General features: G+C 39.6%; 1 pseudogene; it reads right to left on the reverse strand.

The window, feature by feature from the left end:
* Positions 1-2,258: 2,258 nt before the first annotated feature.
* LOC102869117 lies at positions 2,259-2,854 on the reverse strand (annotated as a pseudogene).
* Positions 2,855-8,126: the final 5,272 nt, after the last annotated feature.

The following is an 8,126-nucleotide window of genomic DNA, read 5'->3' on the forward strand; positions in this document are numbered from 1 at the left end:
CATCAGAGCAACCACGAGTTACCTCTGTACAGCAATGCACAGACCAGTGCTATGCATCTCAGAAGAATGTTTGACAAAAAAACAGTTTTAGACCAGGTCTGAGGGCTGCAGATTAAAATCATCCACCTGGGACTTGGTACTAAAACACACAGTGACTATTTAGATATGAATACAAGCAAGAGCACCTATAACACAAGCCACAGGAATAATAACACAAACTCGAGTTTACATCATTTTAATTGCTTAAGAACCACTGAAGTAAGATTTATCACGTGGTATAATCTATAGCTTTAAGTCAGGTTTAAATTTGCTTTTTAGCCAATAGTACAATATTAGATAAGGCCTCTAAGTCATGCAAGTGTAGTTATTCTGAGTTCATAATATGGGATAACCTTGTGTCTAAATAAGAACTCCTTTTCTGGATGGATCGAAACTCCAGCCAGCCTGATTCCACTTTTTAAAATACTGAGAGAAGACAGAATTTTCCCCACTATGCCTGCATGCAGCACTCACCTGTGGTGAAGTGACGGGTGTTTGTTGTTATGTGTTGCTGAGTGGCCTACAACTCAGTGATCCTATGTACAGCAGCCTTTAACCCTGCTCTATCCTGTGCCAATCTTATTGTCTCTCACACACCATCCCTATTACTTCAGTCACGGAATCAACCATCTCATTGAGGGTCTTATGACAAATTGGACACAAGCCTTAGAATCACACAGCTATGGCATGGACTCCCTGTGCTGGTACCTCAATGTCATTTTGTTCTTAAAGTTATTAGGTCTTCTCTAAACCATGGTTTCCTCAAATGTCAAATCCTTAAGGTAAAACATGTAGTCACATTATAAGGATTAAAACCGTTATGCTGGTGGTGGTGTTAGCTGCCATCTAGCCAAGTATGACCCATAGTAACACTATGAACAACAGATTCTAACTCTGTCCTTTCATGTGCCATCTTCATTATCTCTGACACACTTGAGCCCATTGCTGCAGTCAGTATGTCAATCCATTGTTGAGGGTCTCCCTCTCTTTCTGATCTTTGCAAGCATGATGTCCATTTCAGAGGACATCTAGCAACATGCTAAAAATATGTGAGATGAAGCTTCATTATCCTTGCCTCCACAGAGTATTCTGGTCAGACTTTCTGAAAAACATATCTGTTTGTTCTTTTGATAGACACTGAGATACTTAGTCTTCTCCAACACCACCTCTCAAAGGCAACAATTTTTCTGCCATCCTTATCTCAGATGTATGGCAAGTGACTGAAAATAGCAAGACGTAAATCAGGTGCACGTAAATCAGGTGCACTTTAATCTTCAAACTGGCATCAGCACTTCTCAATAACTTACTAGAAATGACCCTGAAAGCACATCTGCCCAAATGCACTATGTCTCCTGACTACTAGAACCGAGGGCGTTGATTGTGGGTCCAAGTAAGATGATATTGTGCCAACTGCAATCTTTTCTCCATCTATCATGATGTTGCTTATTGGTAAGGATATAGTTTTTCTTTTTGAAACACAGGAGAAGCAGGTACAAAATGTATGTGAAAAATAAGGACACCGGGGAACAGGCAAGGCACACAGAGGATGGATTGAGGAGCCAGAGAAGTATGAGTGAATGTACCTTCCAATTACTTTGTCGTTGTTGTATGCCACTGAGTTAGAACTGACCCATAGCTGACTGTGGGGTTTTATGATGCAGTAAATTGTGCTGGAGGAGACTTCCCATCTTTCTCTAATGAAGCATCTGGTAGATTAGAACAGCCTGCCTTCGAGATTGCAGCACAGCTTCTTTCCACTAGGCCATGAGAGCTCCAATCGCTTCACTGAATACCAAATGATCCAATATTGTGTTGTAAAGTTCCACTAAAGTATCTCAGTTCAACAGGTAAGAAATCAAAAGAAAAATCTCCAAGGCAAAATTTAGATTTTCAAAGATAATTATGAAGGCATACTGTTGTTCTTAGGTCCCATTATGTCAACTACAACTGACAGCAACCCTATGAGTAAAATACCTGAACCTTACCCTATCTTGTACCCTCCACATAATCTCTCGTGCTTAAGGTCGTCGTTATGTCACTGTTATCAATCTATCCCGTGGAGGGTCATCTTCTCCTCTGATCCTCCAATTTTCAAAGCATTGCTGTAATATGCAACAGGAGAATATTTTTTTTAAATGACACAAAAGGGATTGGTTTTTTATTTTAATTGTGTTTCTATAAAAGGAAAATAAGAATATGGACAGAGAAGGCTTAGTGAATCAGGCATGGGGTCCCTCTGAGTCTGTGTCATGGTTCTCTTCCTTTTGTTTGGATAACTCTTTAAGGATGTCCATTTCTGCAGACGTGAACTTGGGGGTTAGTGTCACACTGTCATAATCAAAGTCTTCATCAAGTGAGAAGGGTTGAACATCATCTCCAAGTAGCCTTGTTCATCTGGGGCTGAATATCTTCATTTATGTCCAAATCTTCTAAAGTTAGAAAATTGTCTATCTTTACCTTTCCTGCCCAATTCAGATCACCTTGCAAAAAAACTGCCAACTCTTCTGCTTTCACTCATCACAATCTGTTCTTCTTCTGAACACTGCGATGAAGTATGAAGAAAGGCCGTTTTGGTTCTGAGATGATGGTCATTTGGTCCCATTTTAGGAAAGCACTTTGCTGCGGCAACTACATTTTCAGAACAATCAGCTCCAAATTCTCCCTTTTTGGTCCCATTATCCTCTTTTGAAAGATGAGTAAAAGTGTCCAGAAATTCTTCATATGTTTGCTCATGGCAATTAATAAACTTATCCAAGATGTCTAAAGTTAACCGATCTTCATCCATAGTTTCCAATTCCTGTATTTGGGCTGGCATTTCTCTTAAGAGACTTTATCTCCCATCCCCTAGCTTTCCGCCTTTAGTCACTTCGTGCTTTTCACGCCGTTAAAGCCACGCTAAAATTGTCTCCTCGCAACAGGAGAATATTAAAGAAGAAAATGAGCCCCTGAAACTCTGCCCTGAGAGTTTAACAAAATTTCCCCTTAAGTCTTCATAACCAACAAAAGATTAACTATACTAGTAAAAAATGTCCACTTTGAGCACAATGCTCTTTTAAAAGATAGCTATATTAGATCAAAATGACAATAGCAACTTGAAAGATTAGATGGGAACCTAGGTGGTGCAGTAAATGAAGTTAATGAGGAAGTGAGAGAAAGGCCATACAATTTGAAGAATGAAATCAATGTCCCTGAATTGTAAATACAAAAACCAAATGAAATGTTTTGAGATAGATATAGATATAAATATAATGCTTACTTTGAGTCATATTCGACTCAACAACGCTTTACCACTCCTAAATGAGACTAATGCTGTTATATCTGCAGGGACATTTTTCCACTTCACACATAACTCTTTGTCAATGTGTTGTACGAAGTAACCTGGGTTTGCTGTGATGCTGAACCTGGTGTCACGGGGATGTCAAATACCAGAATGGCTTCCCATTGTAGATTGTGTTTAGTGGAGCTCCCAGTTGTAAAACAGGTTTGGAAGCAGGAGTGGCATCCACTTCCTAAACCACACGCCTCTGGAAATTCTACGAACTTGGAGAAACGATGATAGCTATGGAAAGGCATTAGGTCTTTTGTTCATAGAGTCACTATGAGTTGACCTTGACTAAATATATATTTTCAATAACAATGACCAAAAGAAAACTTCAAAAAGTGACACAGAGAAATGACAAGAATGTAGATTAAGAGCGACTTGATCAGAAAGTTCTTGGATGGAGCTGCTAGTATATAGCCAGTTCCATACTTCTCTTTAAGTAAGAGAGATGAATGGTGCTGTTTTTCTTACCTCAAAACCACAGAGGTGATAAAGAAGTCTTTGGTGCCCTCGACTCAGAACCGTCTCCTGCCTGACCCTCCAGGGGGTTTTCAGAAGCAGTAAATTGCACAGGAGGAGATTATCAATTCTTCTTCCACAGAGCAACTAGTGGATTTGAGCTGTGTGCCTTTGAAATTGCAGCGCAGCTTCTGACCACTAGGCCACTGGAGCTCTCTAGAAAGCATTTAGTACTCTATATAATCCCCCTGATGTTCGGAGATTTAATGGACTGTAGACAGACTTCCCAAAAAAAACTCTGAAGAATAAGAAAGCTAGGTTATGGTTGGTTCTGCAGTCTTAGAAGTACTTGCTTTTCTTTCCTCCCATGGAAGGTGCATACTTTCATGGGCCCAATATGGATGAGTCATATGTCAGAGAGTTGTTCTGAAGTTCCAAAATAACACAAAATACCAATATCCATGAGACTCCATGCAAAAGACCTTGCGGCATAGACAAGCTGAAAACCAGGAGCTGGTAGGGGAGTGCACAGATGAAGGAGAGGCCGTACCAAATCAGGAGAGTTACAATCTGAGAGTACAGTAAAGCAGCCTCTAAAATCTCCCAAAGGGCCCAAGTCAGAATCCGTTTTAAACATCCATCAGGCTAAGAGTGAGCACAGGGACAACCAGTGATGTAAGTCAGCCACATCCCTGAGCTAAGCTTTCCCTCTTTTATCCAATATTCTAACTCCTCAATGTTCAACAACAGTCTCTACCAACAAGTAGGGGAGAAGGAGATCTAGAGAGAGAGAAAGCAAAAGGTATAACTTTCTCCCACTGCAGTACCCAACCCACAAAAGGGCCTCAGATATGAAATTAATTATAAAGTTATAATTATGGAACCAGATTAGTCATTGCAATTTACCAGTAGAGATTATCTTCATGAATTACATGTCAGAAAATTTAAATTTTTAATTTTTTTTAAATTTAATTCTTAATTTTAAAGTGTAAAGGTGGCCTTATAAAGTACAGATCCTACATAAGACAGTAACTTCAGTCAGAGGCAATAGCACAACTATCTTTCTCTCAATGTACTAAATGAACAGCAGGAAACAAGTAATAATTAAAGGGTCATTTGTGTTTTGACACTCATTTCCTCAAGTAAAAACAAAGCCAAACTGCAAAATCACATTCCCTAAATAATGATTGCATAGCCCATATGAAGTTGTGTTGTTTTTGTTTGTGTTTTGTTGCATTTTTTAATGTACCATTTTATTACAAGGATCTTGTTCTGTTGTGTTGTTGTTGTTAAGTGCCGTCGAGTCATAGGCAACTCATAGTGACCCTATGAATGAAAGTTCTCAACACAACTTGTGTGACTTTCATCCTTCCTCCAGGATCAGGCATCAGTGAATGCCACTCCTGCTTCCAAGCTTCTTTTAATTGGGGAGCTCCACCAAACACTGTCTGCAATGGGTAACCATCAACGCATTTAACACCTCAGTGTCACAGTGTTAAGCTTCACAGCAAACACAAGTTATTCTGTACAGCAAGTGGACACACAAGGGCTATACAACCTCAGAAACCCAGTGGAAGAGTTGGAAACCCCTCAGTGGTAATTAGTTTGAGTTTTTGATGTAGTGTTTATTGAAAGCAGTTAAAGAACAAAACTCCAAAACTATAGGGGAAATGATAAGGATTTTTTTTTCCTCCATTAAGTGAAGTCTGGCCCTTAGAAACGGCTGCATAGTACACCCAGGCAGATGAGCTTCATCAGCATGGCAAAGCATAATACTCCATGCCATAGCCTGACTCAGAAGCAGTGAAACAATTACCAGTGAATTCAGAGTGGCAAACAAACAATGGTATTCATATACCATCCCAGACTGTTTCCTTTGGCTCATCAGAAGCAATACCATGCTGGAAGTAGGCCCAAGGGTGCCTAGAAATAATTAAGATAATTGAGCTGAAGATCCTTGAAGATAGAGCAGGGGTGCTATAGCAGTAGCCCACAAGTACCCAAGACAGGTGGGAGAATGGATGTCTGAGTAGGGACAGAACTTACCAAGGAGTTAACAGTCAAAGAACAGGTGAAATACCTGCCAAGAACTTGGCATCTCCTAAGTTCACCTAGATAAAAAAGTATATTGCTACTATATGGTTAAGTGGAGAACCAAATGTAATTTAAGTTTAGCCACAGAAGAAAATTATTTTCTAGTGCTATCCATAAGGAAACTCTAGTGGTGTAGTCTGTAAGGAGTTGAGCCCAAAAGCCACACCTCTCTGGCAGTTCAAATCTGCCAGGATCTCTGTGGAAGAAAGACAGGTAAACTCCTGTGTAATTTATTGTCTTCAAAACCTTTAAGCTATGGAAAATGAATGAGTGAGTGAATACTGCTATCTGAAAGGCTTTCACAGGCTGATTTTTTGAATAGAGATCAACAAGTCCTTTTCATAAAGGTTTTAGTATGAACATTAGTTTTCCTTTATATAGGATGAATGACCAGGAATATAAGTGACGGCTTGTGTGGTAGTTGCATGCTTCATTCTGTTTTCTTCTTAAAGAGTAGCTCTACCATTTTCCATTCCCACTGACGAGTGGGAGATAATTTCTCTGTATCCTTCCCAGCTTTTGGTGCTGTCACTGTTTTTTATTCCTTTCTTCTAGTATTAGAAAAAGTACATCACATTTGGTAAGGTGGAGGAGTAGCCCTAGGTTAGATGGACTGACCCAATTGTTAACAACAAACTCAAACATAGCAGTAATCATGGAGATAGTACTGGAACACATCCATTTCATTCTATTATACAAAAGTTAGAATGGATCAAAATCAAGTGGACAAATGGCAAAAAGCTGCACTGCAATCCCAGAGGTGCGGGGTTCGAATCCACCAGATGCTCTGCTGGAGAAGGAGGAGCAATGTCCTCCTTCTGTACCAGTCAGATCTGATTTGACAGTACACACATACAAAATAATAAAATAAATTCAAAAAAAGGAAAAAAATCAAGTGGACAAAACTAGCAATAACAACACAGAAGGAGAAAAAAAGGTTACCTATTTTTGCACACTGTGTGATGGAGACATACCTTCCTCATGCGGGGGAGGTTTCTTAAAGGCTTTTTAAGGATTCTCTTGAAGTGTATCCTTGCACCATGAACAGATTAAACAGCCTAGAAAAGAACAGAAGAGAACTCAATCAGACATCATATAGTCATGGTATGAATGTATGTGGTCGACTTATTGCAATTCTGGCTGGTTCTGGAAATGCAAATGACAATAAACTGAGTTTGAAAGAACATCATATACTTACTACTAGAGAATCCATAAGTTCCACTTAGACACAGAGCAGTCAACATAAGGAAAGAGAGATGAGTGAGTCAGTCTTTTTCACTTATTTTTCAAACCAACTGCTCCAAATCATAAAAGAACACATGGAAAGGAGGAGGCATTTTGAGGAATTTTAAGGTTTCTATCCTCAACTTTGAATTTTTAAAAAGTCCCAAATCTGTTTCTGATAAGAAAGGAAAAAGTGATCAGGGTAAGGTAATAGAATAGGGACACTACTTGGGGCTGACTATTTAAGGAAGAACCTCTTTGATAAGGTGACATGCAAGCAGAGACCTGGATAAAGTGAATGAGCAAAATCATAGAGAAGAGTCTCCCAGGAGTCAGTAACAGCACGTGCAAAGGCCCTGAGGTGGTAACTTACTAAGCAAGTCCAGGAATGGAGTGGGAGGTAAGGGCAGAAGGCTAAAGTATCATGTGGGTGAGAGAGACAGGAAATGAACAGGGTTAGGAAAGTCTTGGAGTCTTATTATGAGGCTAGAAAACACTGTGGGTTCTTTAGTTTCATTTAGATTAAACTTGAAGTCAGTGTCTTTCTCATTGTCATTGCCATCAAGTCAGTACCAACTCATAGCAAACTCCACTGGATTCCCAAGATTATCTATTGCATGGGAACACTCGCTTCAGCTGCACATGTACTAAAATTGGAATGATACAGAGAAGATTAGCATGGCCCCTATAGAAGGATAATATGCAAATTCGAGAAGCATCCCATATTTTAGGGAAAGAGACATGAAAAGACTTCTCAAAAAGGAGGACATTCAGATGGCCAACAAACACATGAAGAAATGCTCAAAATCACTGCCAATAAGAGAGATGGAAACCAAAACTATAGTTAGATACCATCTTACCCCAATAGCAGTGGCAAAGTTTAGCAGGGCAGCAAGTAATAAATGCTGGGGAGGATGTGGAAAGATAGGAACTCATACACTGTCAGTGGGATTGAAAAATGGTACAACCACTCTGGAAGGCACTTTGG

The sequence above is a fragment of the Elephantulus edwardii genome, unplaced genomic scaffold (genome assembly GCF_000299155.1).
Source record: "Elephantulus edwardii isolate Elephantulus edwardi_28Jun2011 unplaced genomic scaffold, EleEdw1.0 scaffold00206, whole genome shotgun sequence".
NCBI classification, from domain to species: Eukaryota; Metazoa; Chordata; class Mammalia; order Macroscelidea; family Macroscelididae; genus Elephantulus; species Elephantulus edwardii.